The sequence below is a fragment of the Pleurodeles waltl genome, chromosome 12, assembly GCF_031143425.1.
Source record: "Pleurodeles waltl isolate 20211129_DDA chromosome 12, aPleWal1.hap1.20221129, whole genome shotgun sequence".
In the NCBI taxonomy this organism is placed as follows: domain Eukaryota; kingdom Metazoa; phylum Chordata; class Amphibia; order Caudata; family Salamandridae; genus Pleurodeles; species Pleurodeles waltl.
In genome coordinates this window covers 194,015,419-194,033,882 of record NC_090451.1, presented here as the reverse complement: position 1 = coordinate 194,033,882, position 18,464 = coordinate 194,015,419, and the positions used below count along the sequence as shown (strand labels likewise).

Genomic DNA, 18,464 nt, shown 5'->3' with positions numbered 1-18,464 from the left:
CGCACAGGTTCTATATCCCTTGGGAGCCCCCATTACTTCTGTTAAAAAAAAATAAAAAAAAGGGAACATTGGTGGAAATGGCATCTGAAGGCTTACGCTATTTTTCGGTCAATAATTACCGATCAGCCACCTCAGGGGGACACATGTCCATAGTTGGGAAACCAGTGGAGGAACACCCTTTGGTAAGTAGGGGGATAAGAGGTATTTTATTGGCTAGCCCTCCTCAACCAAAGTATTCTCACTTATGGGATGTTAATATCATCCTAAACTTCCTATGGCGTTGGCCCTGGAACTCCGTTTTGCCTCAGAAGCAGTTGTCAGCTACATTTACCACATTACTGTGCCTGGTATAATGTAGGAGGGTTTCAGATGTTCGGGACAAGATTACTCTCCTGATGGGGTTACTTTTTCCATCTCAAGAAGATCCCAAAAACGTTCTAGACAAGTATCTTACCCTAGTTTTCCTGAAGACCCTAAGTTATGCATTGTCCAGTGAGTAAGAAAGTACGAAGATCGAACCAGGGAGCGTCGCCAGTCTCCCAGGGTTCAACTCCTGATTTCTCTCCAGAAGCATTTCCATCCAGTGACTTTGGCTGAGGTGGATTCTGGCTGAAGCAGGAACTGATACTTCAAAATTTGGAGCTCATTCTGTACGAGGTGCCATGGCTTCAAAAACATTTTCTCTAGGGTCACATTTACAAGACATAATGAGAGCAGCAGATTGGTCAATGGTCTCTACAAACATTTCACTATAAACCTATTTTAGATGTAGCTTCTATTGTGTTACAACAGCTTCGAACAAGCATAAACCGAAGCCTCCGGTCCTGACATAGAATGAAAAATGTTCTAGCTTACCAGCCAAGTCTTTTCAATTCTATTATGGACCCAGGCGAGGATTATCCCACCCAATTGTTCATTTCATGATGTAAATAGTCACAGATATGGGATATGTTGGCAGATATATCTTCATTGATGTGATTATGATTTGTAAACAATACCTTTTTAAGTCATGAATACTGTCATTGATATCCTTTTGATTTCCATATAAATAAATGTTCTTGTATGACTTGAACTGATTCCGACAGAATGTCACATCAATGTCATTTCTACAACTGAAGCTGAGGTTCTGTAAAAAAGGCAGCTAGGTAGCTGATGCCTAGGTTTAAGGTTTGATAGGTGATAACCACTATTTAAAGTGATTGAAAAAATATGGTAGTAGCCTCACTACAGAAACAGCTCAAATAATTTAGGTTCTAAACAGGCATTATAATTGTTCACCCTTTAACCATGACCCACAGGCACCATAAGTGTGTTTGCCAAATTCTCATGCACTTCACTTGCAATAACACATTTTCATAACCACTGCACAAGTACTGTGAGGTTAATGCGTACAGAGACTGCTGTTTTCTGCACCAGTAAATCAACTTTTCAAAAGTATGCAAGAAAAGCATCTTGCACTTCTAACGTGGCACTGCTAAACAGTACAAATATTTAAACGCCCAGTGACAACAATGCCTTCTCCAGTGTCACGATGCAGCTGCGCTCGGAGTAAGCAATAATAAGGCCAGTTATAAACATGATTTTTTTTTTTTTTTTTAAGTATTTCTACAATTAGGTCTTATTTAAACTTTGCCTAAAATAAGGTGAAGTTATTTCCTTACCATGGTAGCCTATGGGTGTACCTGACTGGAATATGTCCTGAATGCAGACGGAATCTGCCTCTGTAATAGCCAGTCACTCCAAATAATGTCTTGATTGTTGTTTTTTTGTATTAAATTAGTCATGATGGACGTAGGCCTTTGTGCTCCAGAGAACAGAGCAGGTGGTGCCGCCCAGTACTGATGCATGGTGCTCTTCCACCAATACAGCAATTAGAAGCCTGTTAAGACACCAAAATAAGACAACAGTGGGGTCTAAGTGCAGCATCACAGAATAAATGCTGAGTGCAAGCCTGAATAGTGGGAGGATGTACAGCATTGGATGAAGGCTTAACAGAAGACAAAATCACATGAAATTTTATGACACCAGCCTATTGAAAAGGTGCATAAGATTCTAGTCTAAACTTCTTGTGTTTGGCCAGCTTGGGGTTTGAGGTATCCACTGGTGGAGTAACAGCAGTCACGTGTAATGTTAAGATTTTGAACATCAACCTTCTAGACTTATTGTGGTGCCTAAAGCCATCTTGTGAGGAGTTATGGAACTGGTTGGGAATCAGGGGTGAAGCCTGAATCGAAGCACCGGCACAGAGGAGGCAGAACGAGTGGTCGTAGATCTGGAGCCATGGAGGATCGTCAAAACAAGAGCCGGTAACCATTGAGATCCCCAACAAGAACTGCAGTTCGCCAACACTGGATGAGGAGCACCAAAAAGCGAAGCGGGAGGTAGTGAGGGCAATGGTCGTCCCCTTTGAGTGAGGCAGGCTCAGGAGTGATTGACGTCACACCTATAGCGGAGGTTACCTGATGCCAAGTGGCAAGTGCAGTCCCTCGGACTCCATTGTTGTACAAGAGGGCCAATTGTATAATTGGGGAGACACCATTTGGGGATCAGTGTATTTACCCAGAGGGAGGATATTGGAGCTGCTATAGTATGATGTTCCACTAATTTTGTGCAGGAAGAGGTTGGTTGGGTACTGCTGTATGTAGCCGCAGTGGAGGTTGTTGGATGTAGGGGGCTTGAGAGGCACCCCTTGTCGTGAAGGGCAGAATGGCCAGGGACAATAGAGTTTCTCATGGGAGGAAATGTGAAAATGGTGAATTGGAATGTGCAGGGACTAAATACGTTTTTAAAAGGATATAGAGCGAATGCCTACCTACGCAGACTGGGGATAGAGGTCGGCATGCTCCAGGAGGTGCACCTTCTGGAGGCAGAGGCCCAGAAGCTCCAGAAAAAGTGAAGGGCACAGTTTTTCTCTTCCATGTATTCGAGTTATGCCAGGGAGGTCTCCATATGGAAAGCACTGAAGGTCCCATTCAGGGTGCGCATCTTTAGAGCTGATATTGAGGGACATTTGGGATTTTGGATGGGGAGATCATCTGTTTCCCCAATGTGTACACCCCTAATACTGGTGATGCAGAGTTCTTCACATTATTATGGGGGTTGAGGGATTCACGCCATATGTGGAGGTGCCACTTACACAGGGTGGTGACTTTACCTGTGTGTTAGATGAACTCCGTTAGGAACCAAGCCACACATGGTGGCCAAACTGAAGAAACCCATGGATAGGGTAGGCAATAGGGATTTCTGACAGGTGCTGAACCCTACAGAGAGGGTCTTCTCCTGCTGTACGCAGATGCATACAGACGATTGGGTCGGTTTCTGAAGACAGACGAGGGTCCGCAATCCCTAGGAAGGGTGGAATATCAGTTCTGCTTTCGGTTGGACCATGCGCCGTTGCTTCTGGATTTTGGGGTTTATGCTGAGATACCTACGGCCCCATTGTGGCGGTTTCATCCTGCGGTGCTGCAGGACCCGGTTTTCCGGGAGGAACTTAGGGAGGTCCTCACGGGATACTCTAATGCTAACTGGGGGTCTGTGACGAGCTGCAGTGCAGAACAGGGAGCTTTAAAGGTGGTGGTCGGTGGGGATTGCCTCTCAAGTGTTGGATGAATCCAGAAGGGTCCGGAAGAGATCACTGCAGTAGTCTGGGATATGCTGAGTGGAAAATGACCAGGCCCAAATGGAATCCCAGTCCAATTTTATCAAACTTACTTGGGCTGCTTGAGGTACTGTGCGAGGCCTGGGTTCGAGGGGCACTGCCACTGCTGTATGCGGGACATCTTTTTAGTCATGATCCCCAAACCAGACAAAAAACAGGAGAACCCGGGGCTCACATCGCCCATTGTTGATGCTGAGGGTGGACACAAATGTGCTTTCAAAGATATTGCCAATACAGCTGAGGACCATTGTCACAAGTCTGGTAGCAGAGGACCACTGTGGCATCATATCGGGGAGGGGAACACGTATGAGTCATGCACACAGTGCACATAACTGACATGGAGGCCACCCTAGTGGACCACTTCTACGTGAACCCACCAAGAGGGTACAATGTGTCAGGACAAATAAGGGTGTGACGTGGCACAAGGCAGGGCTGCCCGCAGTCCACATTGACTGGCTGAAGAGCCATTGGCAGAGGATACGCCAGGACATTGCAAACTAGGGGGGTGGGAGGAAATGTGACAAGAGACACTTTTCACATTGCCTTGATGTACGCAGACATGCTCTTGTGTATCTCAGCAGACCGGATTGCTTGGTGCCGCTGTTATTTGAAATTATGACAGAGTTTGAGCGAAATCCAGGAAAGATGATCCTGTTCCCCATGGAGAACCTGGTGGGACTGCAGACACTGGATCTCCTGGAGATGGGGCTGACTCGGGAGACTGTCAGCTTTGGGAGGGATCATGGTTGCGCAGACCGAGGGGAAAAAATACAATCTCAATATGGGCCATGTGCTCACGGGTCTCCGGACCTCAGTGGTTTTCTGGAATATGCTACCACTCTCAGCTATGGACAGAGTGGCCCTGAGCAAGACTGTCCTTCCCTGCCTCTTCCCTCCCCCTCCCTCCCTCATCTGAATATCCTCCAAAATTCATTCTGCAACCTACCGGGGTCCACTTTTCGGACCCTTGATAGTCTGTTGGTTTTACTGGTTTGGGCGGGGCGCAGGAGCAGAGTACACCTAGAGGTCCTGAAGCTGGACACCAGCGAAGGTGGCCTTGGCCTCCTAGATCTGAAACTTTGCTGCACAGTTGCAGCACATTACATTGTGGTGTGCAGTGGAGGACAATAGGGAGAAGCGCCTACTGGCGGGACGCGCAGAGAAGGGTGACCTGCCAAAGCTGTTGATGAGCGGTACACGAATCACAACACATTCACTATATATTACACAAAGGGGTGGCAGAATTTTGGAGCTGGCAGCTAAACGCACACTTAAACACCCCCCCCTCCCCCCCAATATGTCAAACTGCTACCGCTATCGTGGCGGTGACCTTTTCGTGAAGCTGCAGGATTGATGGACATGTCCCAGTGGACAGCTGGACATTGCCAATTCATTGTCGAACCTGTACCACAATTCATCGTTTCTCACTATTGCAGAGGCTACTGACTTCTCTCCATCGCAACCTAGGCAGTTCCTATAGTACACAAAGTTGTCCAATACGATCCGGGAGATCTGGACAGACTTTGCAGCTGAGCCCGAGGTATCCCAGTTAGTCAAGTTAATGCTGGATGTAGGCTCAACCAAGGGCTCTATCTCCCACTTGTATGCAGCACTGAAAGTGGACAGGTGTCAAGATTTGGATGGGCCACTCCTCAGCTGGAGACAGGTGCAGGGAGATCATCTGATGGGACAGTAAATGGCGATGTGCAGGTCCACGACATGGCCAGCAATGCGAGATTTAAACTCACACAATTTTATTATCTGCGCCACACCATCTCACACTGCAGAGACTGCACAGGCTCTTCCCCACTAGATCGAATGGCTTCCCCAGATGTAGAGATTTGCCTGCACATGTTTTACACATGGCATGGGATTGTACCAGACAGAGAATGTACTGGACTGGAGTGGTTGATATACTGTTCAGGGTGACAGGTCCTCGAGTAGAGTGGGGCATGAAGCATTGTCTGCTGGGCTTACTGACACACCCAACTAAAGGAAGCAAGATAAGGCACTGATTTGCTTTGCTTGGCCCGGTTCTAGCGAGGAGACTTATAGCCGTTCATTGGGCCCATCCTGTGCAGCCGACATTGTCCCACTGGGTGGTTGACCTCGCGGAGTGGGTAGTAGTGGAGGAATGCAGACTAAAAGGAGTGAGACAAGATAAACATGTGAATTGAGGTCTGGAAATATGGGGTGCCATACTCTACTGCATTGAAGAACGGTTGGCATAACGCCGCCTTTTGCGACCAAACAAATAACACGAGGTATGATTATCCGGTGTCTGACTATAAGCCAGTGAAGTGTTTTCAGAAAAGGTGCGATATGCAGGGATCTGGGAAATTTGTAGATTAAAACAGGAAGCTGCATTTTGGTTAAGAAGGGTCATGTAGATAATCCAATAGTCAAGAAGGGATTCAACAAGTACATTGGTGACAGTTATATGAAAACTGGTGTTGAGAAAGGGGAATATAGCAGACAAAAAATTTAAATGTTAGAAGTAGCTACTTCAGACTCTATAAAATATGAGAGCCGAAGTAGAAGCTGGAGTTCAGATGAATTCAGTTTGTACAGAAGAGGAAGGACAAGGGGCCAGACTGTGATTCTATGTAGCTGCTCTATCTGGACCATCAAAAGTTTGGTTTTATTTTACTGATGATTCTGAGACACCCACCATAGAACCAGAAACAGGCTGTGGGCTAGGGATGAAGTGTCTGGCAAATTCTTTGCTAGCCCAGAGATCAGTGGCGCTCATTTGCATACTCATAGAATTCTGTCCCACCATGTGTCAAATTTTTTTTTTTTTTTTAAATATATATATATATATATATATATATATATATATATATATATATATATATATATCTGGCATGCATAAATTATAAATTTATTAAAATGCAGGGGAGATAAAATTGAGAGCTGCTTCCAGGACTGGCATTCTACTTTCTCAATATACTACCACTTAATAAATGAGTATTCTTGCATTTCGCTAAACACCTGAGGCAAATTAATTGTATGACCAGACCCGGTAACCTGTGAGTTAACTTCCAATAATTAACATATGCTTAGGGTGAGATTTGGGTCAGCACTTAGGTCATGATTGGATAGTACAGTTGCTATCTCAGTTGTATACTCTTGATTAAATGGCTTTAATGTGTATTCTTGCAATTATTCCATCCAGAAGCATTTCGGCCTCAGTATTTTGATTGTATATCCTTCCACTGTCGACTTTTTCCCTTTTGCATTTAACACTAATGGAGTGCATTTACTCTCCCTCCCTTTCACCAGCACCCACAGCTTGTTCCTTCGTTCCCACCATGATTATTTTCTCTACTATGCAGATACTACCCTTTCCTCCTCCCAAGCGCAGACCCACATTTTAAATATGTTTTTATTTTATCATGTACCAAAAGCTGCAAAGTGCTATCTGGCTGCTCACTTTAGTTTTTTTGCACTGACATGCATTCATATTTTTTTCTATTTTAATTAACAGTCCTAAAATGGTCGTCCACTACTTTAGAACAAATAAAAAGAGGTCTGTCATACTTCGCATTGTATGCATTCATCATGATACACGTATATGCATTGGCAGTAATCTTGGAAGTGTTTTTTTTTTTATTTATTTTTTTTAATAACAGAAAACCCACTGCAAGATTATTGGTCACACGTCTGCATATGTATGCTAGTGCAAATCATTAAGAAAGAAAGAAAAAACCATGGCAAATACAACAGCTAGGCCATACAGAGCAGAGTCTGACTGGCTTTGCCAATGATTGCTTAGTATTTCTATGACTTTTACAACACAGAACGAATTGACCAAGTAATAATGTAACCATAGCTGCTAGTTTCTAAGTTCTAAGCATCATTAGTTAGGCCAGTCGCTGTTTTCTCACAAAATTGGGTACTTGTAGTCTTATTTAAATTTGTATAAAAGGGACTACAGGTCCCCGATAGTATAAAAGAAACAGGACTGGTGTAACTAGTCAAAGATGGACCTGGTAAACTTGGCAGCTATGTGTAACATTAAGATTACATGAACCAAGTACAAATGCAAAGGGATAAGGACTATATTTTTGTCCATGATGAAAAATGTTATACAGAAACAAAAAAACCTAACGATCGAGAAGGTAAGCCCTAAACAGAATATTATATAAATGTAGATTATATAATGTGGAATCTTTTTTTTAATGTAGACCCGTCTACACGGTGTGAAATTGTTCTCAAATGTATTTCGAAAGTTGTGTTCATTTACTAATATAAAATCGCAAAATTACATCTTTCAGAAGGGTGGAAGGTGGGAATAAAAGTAATTAAAACACGAAAATGATTAGAAATAAGTAGGTACAGCTTTCAAGGCAGTAATGCTATGTATAAGAATCAATATCAGTGCTTACTGCGGCATAACCAGAGAGGTTTGTTTGGAAAAATAGGTCCTTGCAAGTTTATGTATTGTAACAACTTCGTGCAATTTTGTGGCACAGAACGTCTGATTGGCAATTCACTGGAACATTAATAGTAATTGGGTTTATCGACAGTACACAATGAGGTAGGTAATCAGCTACTTTTGGATGAGCTTGAGATTTAAGTGTAGCAGATAGCAATCTGTTCTGAATTGAAGATAAATAAGCCACTGCAGCTGAGGAATTATTAGTATGTGCACAGACCAGTTCTGAGGAACCATTTCTCCGATATTGTCATCACCCTCCCACTAAGGCCAGAATAACATGAAGAAACTCAATGGGGTGCAAGGGTGTGAGAGCAGTGTGTCACCATCTAACCTCTCTGTCATCCGTTAGAAGCTGCAACTGTGGAGGTTCACAAAGTGAACGAGACTCCACAGGCAGTTTCCACTTAAAAGGCTCTGTTGTTGGGATATTTTTCCCTACACTGCAACGAAAGCCGATGTATTCTTTTATAAAGCTAGGTCTTGTGAATGTTTTCTTGACAAAGACCTGGTTCAGCTGTTCAGCTAGACAGGGGATGTTTCAGGGAAAAACTCTTCCAATTTTTTGCCATGAATGACTCTACACTCTATTAAGGTCAAACATAATGAGAAAGGTCAAACTAGGGGCTTTACCCAATAAAGCAACAGGAAAAGAAACAAGCATTGGCATTGCCAATAGGTCTCGCCATTGGGCCCTTACCAGTATTTAGCCACGCACCACATCATACTGAATGAGTAAGTTCAGCTCCCCTGTTAGACCTGGCTACCGCATAAACTAAGCAGGTGCTGTGATGAACTTTAAATATGAAACTGGTGCTCTCCAGAGGCATTTCACTGGATAGCGCAAGCATGTGGTTGGTATTTAGTGAACACATGCATGCGCAGAGGGTATGGCTCATGTGTATGCTGAGGCTAACGAGCTTCTAGACCTAGAAATGGGGATGAATGAAATAAAACAAAGCTACATCTAAATACAATTTGAGGGAAGTACTTAAGGCAATAGAAAATTAACACCACAAGAAAAACCAGTTGTGAGGAGAGCAGAGCGCTCGGCCCTAAATTAAAGGGGTTACATGGAAATATATATTAAGTGGTGGGTGCTCTGTGAAAGGGGAAAAAAAAAAAAGGGACAAAGAAGAAGGATTGCCCATTAGCAAGCAAGGATTACTGAAGGACACTGACATAGACAAATAAAAATCAATGTACAGTGTTGAACTCCATAAAGCATATACAACAGGTCGCTAAACAACTGCACATCCGCTGTCTAGGCTTGACCTAAAAGTGAAGAATGGAAGAGCAAAGGGACATCAAAATTTAGAGCCTTGCAAAATAAATGAATGGGTAATTTCCAATAAACTAATAACATCCAGTCATCTTCACAGGGAAGATATTTAGAACTAATATTCCTTCTACTCTAACAAAATTCATGGCGACCATGTGTTCTGCATGAGCAAATTGATTGTCATAGGTTTTACTTCTTCTCTGGCACAAATGTTTTTTAGGGCGTAAGGCTATCCCGGAGTCCTTGCAAGTCCGGCTATCCAAGACCACAAACGAATTAATGTTGACAGTCCCAACTTAAAATCCCTTTCTTTATACGGGGCCTTCTGACATGGAGGCCACATATACCCAAGGGCCAACTGAGGCAGAGTCCATCACCCCACTCTGCCAATCCAACCTGCTGGTATTTGTAACAAAAACGGCTACCCCTGCACAAGCACTGGCAACATTGATGGCAACAAGAAGTCATCCAGGCTGGCCTTGGCTTTCCATGAGCACCAATATTTTGGACCTAATATGTAGTAGTGCTGCTCCTGGGCCAGATTACATTAAGCAAAAGGGATGTGGGGGTGGTTCCTACAAAATATATTAAGCATGCTGAAACTGCTCATTTGGTGAATGGTTCAGAGTCCATTTTCTAATCATTTTCCAATTCTTGTGAATTGCTTTCAATATGTCCAACTTGTAGCTCGACTGTGTCCATATCAATGCAAAAAGATAAGCCTCACTGTCTTGTGGTCCCTGAATTTCATTAGGTTATATGTTAAAGACTAATACATGTTACACTGTGGAGTATTATTACTGATGTTCTTTCTTAGATGACAGGGAGCACTGCGTATATGACTGCTACAAGTAGTCATCCAAATGTAACTTTTTCTTATATTATTGCTGGCGACCTTGCCTGATGCACTGAGTTGGTCACTGATAGAAATGATGTATGCAAAGGGGCCACTACTATAATCGTATCTGAAGTGGAACACTTATAATTGGCATTAGTAGCTGTGTAGATTTTTTATATTTTTTATTATTAAATCTAAGTAGCTCTTATTACAGAAAAGGTTGGAGATCCCTGGACTACATTATTAGCTATGCACCATTGTGTTTGAAGTCTGCATTGCTGCATACTGTACAATGTGCCCCCCAAATGGAGCCATATACAGAGGATTTAAAAACCTGCAGAGTTGTATTATTTTACTTGCTTCTGTCCTACAGAAGTGTTCAATAATAAATGTTTTGCTCAACAGAACTCACATGCAACACAGCTCAGATCTGGTGAAAAGCTGACTAATGTCAAAATATGATCACCACCCAAACCCAAAATACAATCATCTGGAACCCAACAGCATCCACAACACCATGTCAGAGATTGATTTGTCTGTTTTGTTTTCATCTAGCTAGACTAAACACCAGACAAGATATTACAGGGTAAAGCAATGCAGTTTCAAAGGTTAACGAAAAGAAAGATAACTGGTACACATAGCTCTAGGACAAAGGTGTTTCAAAAGGAGGTGGTACAGCAGAAAGGTTTGTCAGGCTGGGAAAAAAGGTTACAGTATACAGTTGGAAATGTCTGAAACTGCAAGACCTGGGCAGGGGCATTAGGTACAAAACTATTGTGCAGATACTTGGGCCTTTAAGGTGAATTATTGAGCCACACTAATTGCTTTAGAGAGGATCCATTTCATAACCCAGGTGCCATTGGAGATTAGAAGCTTGAAGGGAGAGTGGGTGTGGACTTTTTAGTTCATGCTAGAGGTGGATGGCTGCAGTCTGAATCTGTAGCCTATTAAGCAGACACTCAGTAAAAGGGCACATTCCTAATCATTATCATCAAAGAGACTTTATTTCGACCACACAAGTGCATAGCAAATACAATAAAAGATATATAAGAAACAAATAATTACAATACATTTTGTGTAAAAATAATAAAAACATGAAAAACAGGATACTCCTCATAAGCATTCTCCGGTACATAATTATTTATACCAATGCATCATATTAGTGTAGATAAAATTTTTGCTCTAAGAAATTTGGCAACGCCAGTAACCAATGCTAAATGGGCATCTGATCTAAGGATTCGAAGAGCAGCAAGGGACCCACGGACTCCCAGCAACCTACAGGTCGGGGCAAGCCATTTCCTGCAAGGGATGTATAAGCATGACAAACAAATCAAACATGAGACAGATTTTCAGTGGGGGCATTATAAGCTGGACAAGCGGTCTCCCCATCAGATGACCAATGACTGAAATTATTTTAATGGTAGGGTTCCTGCAGAAAACTGAAAGTACAACTTCCTATCTTTGGGAACCGAAATTGTATCCGAAAAAGCCTCATAGCTGCATATATATTTCAGATCAGTAAAATCATGATAGTTTGGAATGGAGCGCTACCCCCAGCATGTACCACCCTCCAGTACTGTTTAAGATCAAGTTTGGATGGAAAGTGAGCAATACTTGGAGAATCCCAAATCTCACTGAGCCCAAGCATGTGAAGTGACTGATTATTATATCTGAGCCAAGGAATGAATGCTAAGGGAGCGATCAGCTTCCATTATGGCCTGCAGGGCTACAATGTAGGAGGCAAGCTCTGGTGTAGTCCAGAGCCACCTCCAGTACAAGAGAGGGCGTAAGTAGGCCTTATAACCTATGCTCTTAATGCCCAGGTCCTTGAATAAAGGGAGCAATGGAGTGCTCAAAAGAAGAGCGACAAGCTTTCTTAGAAAAGTGTTATCAGTAGTTGATACTTCTTGTGATTTGACTATGCCCCATAATTCTGCACCATAAAGAGCTGCGCTCACAGCCGTGGATTCATAAATCAGAAGTACTGGACAAATTGGCTTAGTATAAAACTGGCCAAAATCCTTAAAGCCCTAGTAATTTGTTTTTGCTTCACTTCTTGCTTAGCGATGTGTGGCTTCCAAGACATGTTCTCTGATAGCATTAGGTCAAGATAGCTAGACGAGCTCACCTTCTCAAATGGTGTAACCTTCCCTTTAAAAGGTCTATGGGGATTGAACGCCATAACTTTGGTTTTGGAGGTGTTGATTTCCAAACCCCGAGCGGAGCAGAATTCCTCAAAACACGTAAGGAGTTTCCATAGACAACTCGGAGTCTTAGATACCAAAAAAAAAAAGGGGGGGTATCTGCAAATAGCAAGACAGGAACTTTGTGTACCTACAAATGGTGCATCTGCCTCCACCTCGAGTAAGGAAGAAACAATGGCATTAATATAGAAGGAGAATAAAGTTGGAGCAAGGGCACACTCTTGGCGTACTCCCCTCAACACTGGAATTTAATCACTGAGCTGTCCCAAATCACCCCATCTAACACATACATAGTTGCCCTCATGGAGCTGTACTAACAAGGGAAGAATGTGGGTGGGGATTACCATCGCGGAAAGAACTTCCCACATCTTTTGTCGAGGCACTACGTCAAATGCGGATTTTAAATCAACAAAAGGTGACATACAGATTCCCCTTACCAATAAAAGGTACCTTCCAATATAGAAGCAAACACCTAAAGGCCTGATCAATGGTGAAATTGTTCTTAGCCCATTGCAAGCTGCCTTTCTCAAGAATATCACACTCCGACACCCAAGCCTGAATCTTTCCCAAAACGTAGTGACAAAAGACTTTCTGCACAAAGTCCATAGTTGCAGGGTAGGGCCCTATCACCCTATTTAGGAAACTAGGAAAATTAGCCGAAATCCCTGCGAGGAAGGAATAAAGTATTTTCATTGATTATCAGTAGAAAGAAGAAAAAAAAAAGTGATTCAGGGAGCAGAGGTAGCTAGTTCGTGGACTTTTTATTCGCATTAATGGTTGTCACCTCTTTCCTAAATCAGAGCTGCATAGTGGCAGAAGGAACAGATGGTAGACATTCCTTTGAGATCTTCTATATATGTTGAAGTTTTTGGCCAATGTAACACAATCATAGTGTAGGTAGGGTCAAAAGTTGGTTGACAGAAGTATTATCCAATAGTTCTATGCGGAGTCTGCACCACATCAAGTGACACTGCTGTTCCAATAATGAAAATAAAAAATAGTTTAGCACATAACCGACTATGTGGGTGCCTTTTCTCACCAGTAACAGCAGGTTCCTGGTGCTGTGGAACTAGTTATAAGCTTTGAAAGTTATAGCACTGTACGGCTACAAGAAAAAGCTGCAGACTACCAAGATTGCTGAAAAATTTCTCAGAAACATTTGTTATGTCTGAAAAGGTGTGTACATTGTTAAAAGAAAATCGCTTGAAATATCTCCTAGTTTTTCCAAATGGTGATTGGTCATGGAGTAGCGAGTTTTCACTGTCAGTCTCATAATCTATTTTCTAATGAAATAGAGGAAACTTTCCACTATCTATTGCTAAAGAAGAAAATGCTTAAGTGAAATGTACTTCAAGAGCACTTGCATCAAATGTCAGAATCCTAGTAGATTGTTTCATGTGAATCATGTGCCCCAACATTGTGTCACCAGTGTATGCACTGTTATCCTGCAAAATGAACATCATCCCCACACGTGCTTGTTAGCTCCTGGTCAGCTGCTCCTTCACCATCGAAGAGAGTATAAACACCTCTACAACAGAAGGGAAGCCCATTGCCCTGGAAACAACCACCCAGCGAAGGTAGGTTCCAGCTCCATCACTACTCCACCAAAGACTTTGTATTGCTGCCCACACTGCCTCTCCATACTGAAGCCTGGTTAAACTGCCACAGTCTCAAAGTATAGAAGCCAGAAGGGAAGTTGTTGTTGTTTTTTTTTTTTTTGGGGGGGGGGGGGGGGTGTTTCGCTAAATCATGGAAGGCACTTGTAGAATCTGAAGAGGTTATGGAAGAAGAAGTTAATTTTGGTAATCAAGGATCACCTAGTAAGAGTCCAATCAAAATGCATGAGCTATAAGGGAGGATGTTAGCCATGCGATACAAAAGGAATGGTTCCAATGTATTCCCAAGGCCTTTTCATGCCCACGTCACAGTGCACTACGCAGGATAAATTATAATCTAGGATACTCACATTTTTGTCATTGGCCACAAAATAAGATCTGATGTGTGCCCGAGGGAAGTACTGATGCATGCTAGGTTGAAGTAGGAGTTTGCTGTGGAGGTATGTGTGTGAGGTGAGGTAAGAAGGGTTTTGGAGAAGCAAAGCATGTACATAGTGTAGTCAGTGAGACATGGAGCTATTTTGAGGGTTTCATATCACCCTGCCCTGTTAATTAAGCCTCTATAAGAGTCACAGTTTTTACAAAACTGTTATGCTTGAAATTCTGGCCCTCTACCGCACCTCAGAGTAAGCCTTCTCTAGTTGCTATCGCTAACCTGGATAAGTCAAGTGTAAAAAAAAAAAAAACATTGTATGTGAACCCACAGCAACCGACAGCTAAACTTCTGATCTCTGTAGAACAGTGAAGAGACACCAATTCGAGAAACTACAAAAATCAGTTTTGACCTGGAGAAATTGATGTTATGTGAGAAGCATTTGTCCATTCTATGAGTGCTTAGATTGTATTAACAAGCTGAGAATCATTACCACATCTCAAGAGCTAATCCAAACAAAGGAGAGATAGTTCATTAGCTTTCAAGACCACACAAGACCCTGGATCTAGTGTAAACTTCGTACTTGTATAGCGCACTACTCACCTGTTAGGGTCTCAAGGCGCTGTATGCATACCGCTGTGGAACCCCTCCTGGCTTTTCCCTGTGAGGTGCCCACTCCTGGGCAACCTCCAAGGTGAAGCCAGGCATCCCAGCGCTGTTGGGGCCGTTGTGGAGATTAAGCAAGCTATTGCCCAGAGTTACAGAGTGGGACCCATGAAATAGATTAGGCACCAATGCGAGAATTATCAGGTCCGAGGAAATTGAGCCCAAGACCCACCAAGGTGGCAATTGAACCCTGGTCCCGGGCCAGATTTCTGCATCAGGGTCTGCCGCTAGTGTCAAAGTTTGGAACTCAGAAGTAAAGTAACACGGCATCAAGTGACAAGAAATGTGTTTTCAAGATCTGATGCACCGCTTAGCAAAGTCTGCAACAAAGTCCTGTAAATGGAATTGCTTCCATAATTCATGACAAGCGCAACTGGCCCAATTTATAACCCTGAGATTCTGGAAACACGAATGTTACAAACACCACCTTTGGCGTTGGGGAGACCATGAAAGTGACAACATAGATAAAAAAAATTAAAAAAAAGAACTGGAAAAAAAGCAATAGGCCTGGCTTTAATGTGGCAACACATGCAAACAGGCATACACAAAAGCTCTATGCGGACGTTTACCACACTAGAAAGAACTGCTTTGCCAATGCTTGCTTTATTACTGTCGGCACCACATGCGAATATCACCCCTTTTCTAACACACAAAACAGTTTAATAATAAATACAAAATGGTCATACACACGAGAACATTGTGGAGGTAGTAGTAGATGTGATGCTAGGCGTTATTGGTTGTGGTATTGATGCACTATATTGTCAAGATGTCATACGATTATAAAATAGCATTGTAGAATATTTTGTTAGTCATTTCCAGGCAGGGTGGATGGTAGGCAATCTGCATACAAAAATGAGTTGACCAGTATACACAGAAAAAAAACGAAGCGCCAGACGAAAATGTCATAGGAACTGTTGTGCGCAGGAGGGGCAGAACAGAAGCCAAGAACACTGAAGGCCACAGTAAAACACTCACAAGGAGGCAGAGCAAAAGCCTGAATATATTGAACCATGGTTACAAATAGGGTGAAGGAAAAATTGTCACGAGAGGAAGCCTTCTCGGAAATCCACCATATGTACATTTTAAAAGATTTTTTTTTTTTTTAAACAAAACGTCCATTTCTACCCAGAGAAGAAAAAGTGCATGAGTTAAACACGAAGATAGAGAGCTACACCCAGACAGGGAATTGAGGCGTCAATAACAAAACCCAAGATTGACATAGACCAACACCGTTTATACAAGGATGTACGTCTGACAACTTGGGAGGTCTTACACAAAACCTACCGCAATTGACCTACACCACACAATCAATAGGAAACTTCATAGGGTTAACACCCACATGATCCTTTACTCAGGCTAAATGATGGTCACACAACCCAACCTCTCTAACCACAGATGTATGGCTAACTCTCACCACAAGAGTACATAAGCTACAGTCAAGTAAGGTAAGTTTTGACAACCCACACCCTTTGAAGCACCGACATTATAAAAACTCAAAAAATGACAGCCGCCAGTCTTCCTTAAAGAGCCCAATTAAACTGGGATGGCTGGGAGGTGGAGGTCAATTCAAGAAATAGCGGCAGCAACTGATGGTATAAAGGAACGGGGGGGTGGGCGGCAAAATAAAAATAAAAGAAGCAACTCAATTTGGAGTGGGAGGGGTGCAACATTGAAGGCATGAGAAAAGTAGGGGCGGGAGAGAAAAAAAAAAAACATGAGCTGAGGGGAGAGGAGCAACACGAAGAGCGCAGGGCACGAATTTCAACGGTGAAGCATTCATGCAAGTGAGAGTGACAAAAAAAGTCCGCCAGTAGGCTGTCTCTTAAGCCAGTCCTTCGGCCAATACCTGTTGTAGGCGAGATCGAATTATTTACGACAGCTGAAATTAAATGTCTGCATTAAGGAACACACATTATAGCTTTTTAAATTACTAAATTAGACGCAAATGCCCGTGCTAGTAATCAACGCGCGTACGTTTATTACAATGTTTGAAACATCTATCTCTACAGCAAATGTTTATAGGGTCTATGAACTATGCTAGAAGTTAGCATCCCTCACTTGGAGGAAAAGATGTGATCATATGGCACCACCGAAAAAAGCTGCGAGGGGCTGGCACTAGACCAAAGAAGGACAGGTGGAACATGCAGTGCCCTTGTAATAGGAACCGACGTAGTCGGGAAGCGTATGCCACCACTGAACAAAACGACCACAAGGCAAGTTATCCTAGTCACTAGCAGAGTAGTGTGGCTAGTAAACATACTAGAACGAGGTCATGTCGTCCTAAATTAGGAGGGAACAGCTGAAAACATCCAGCCTCTATGTACAGATAAAAACATGTAGGACCACTTCAACGAAGCCTTCAGGAACAAATTCCAAGGAAACTACAGCCGCGTAATCAGCATGGAGGCCACTACTATTACATACATGTCAAGGCCGCACACCATGTGCGGGACTCCAACCCTAAAAAAAACTGCGTACCACTCCCGAAACGAGAATCCGCACACACTAGCTGCCGGGGCGGGAACGACTCCCCTATAAAAGTCATAAACGATTCTGGACCACTAGGAACAACGACCCTGCTTCTGCGAACCCAGGAGACTAACTGGGAAGCAGCGCAGCTTTCAATTACCGTGAGCGGCACCAGTTCTCGTGGTATTTCCCTGCCGCGGTGATACCGTCCGTCCTCGCGAGAGATCCTGGGACGCCCTCTTTTTTTGATGAAGCTCAAGCCACGGCTCAGCCGAGACCAGGCCTAGTAGCGCAGGCGCACAAGAGAGCTGTAGGGCGTCTGTGTGCGTGATGTCACCACGCCTGTAGGAAAGGGGTGGTGGTGCCAATATGGCGCCTGTAACAGAACTGAAGCTGGTCTGTGTTGCTGTTAAGGAGTCTAAAAACAGCTAGAACGCTAACTTTGCGTTGTGATCCCCCAACACAATCCTCATTATGTGTTTTATTTGTAGAAAACGTCAAGCAAACCGTTTACTCGACAATTTTTGTTTTTTTATTTTGTAGTCTTTTTTTAGCGTGAACTAGACCCGAAGGTATTGGAATGCTTTACACGAGTACCACAAGTACCAGTTATGCCACACAAGAGCAAGTTTATTTAGGGGGGGGGGGGGGGGCAAGGGCGTAGGAACCTATGGTATTTTGCTGACAATCACTAAATAAGCAGATGCTGAAACTCTAACATGGATCCCTGTTCCAAATTTGTAAGCCCCCCCAGTTCTTCAGGAAATGAGCTCTCTATTAAGTTATCCATACCCTTCTGTTTTTGCCAGTGGCACTACTCTGTATGTATTTGAATTTCAGTACTGATAGTTTTTACGAAGTCCTGGTTGGACTTTTTTGTGACTTTCAATAAAACGGTAGAAAAACAAAAACTAATG

General features: G+C 43.0%; 1 protein-coding gene across 3 annotated transcripts in view; it reads right to left on the bottom strand.

Annotated features, from left to right (window-relative positions):
* Positions 1 to 17,851, bottom strand: part of BANP (BTG3 associated nuclear protein) — a 927,800-nt gene extending 909,949 nt beyond the window's left edge. For 2 of the 3 annotated variants that reach the window (XM_069217391.1, XM_069217392.1), the window contains exon 1: positions 17,708 to 17,851. The gene's annotated coding sequence lies outside the window, so the exon portion shown is untranslated. The remainder of the gene's footprint in view (positions 1 to 17,707) is intronic. The other variant, XM_069217390.1, reaches the window with a different exon arrangement.
* Positions 17,852 to 18,464: the final 613 nt, after the last annotated feature.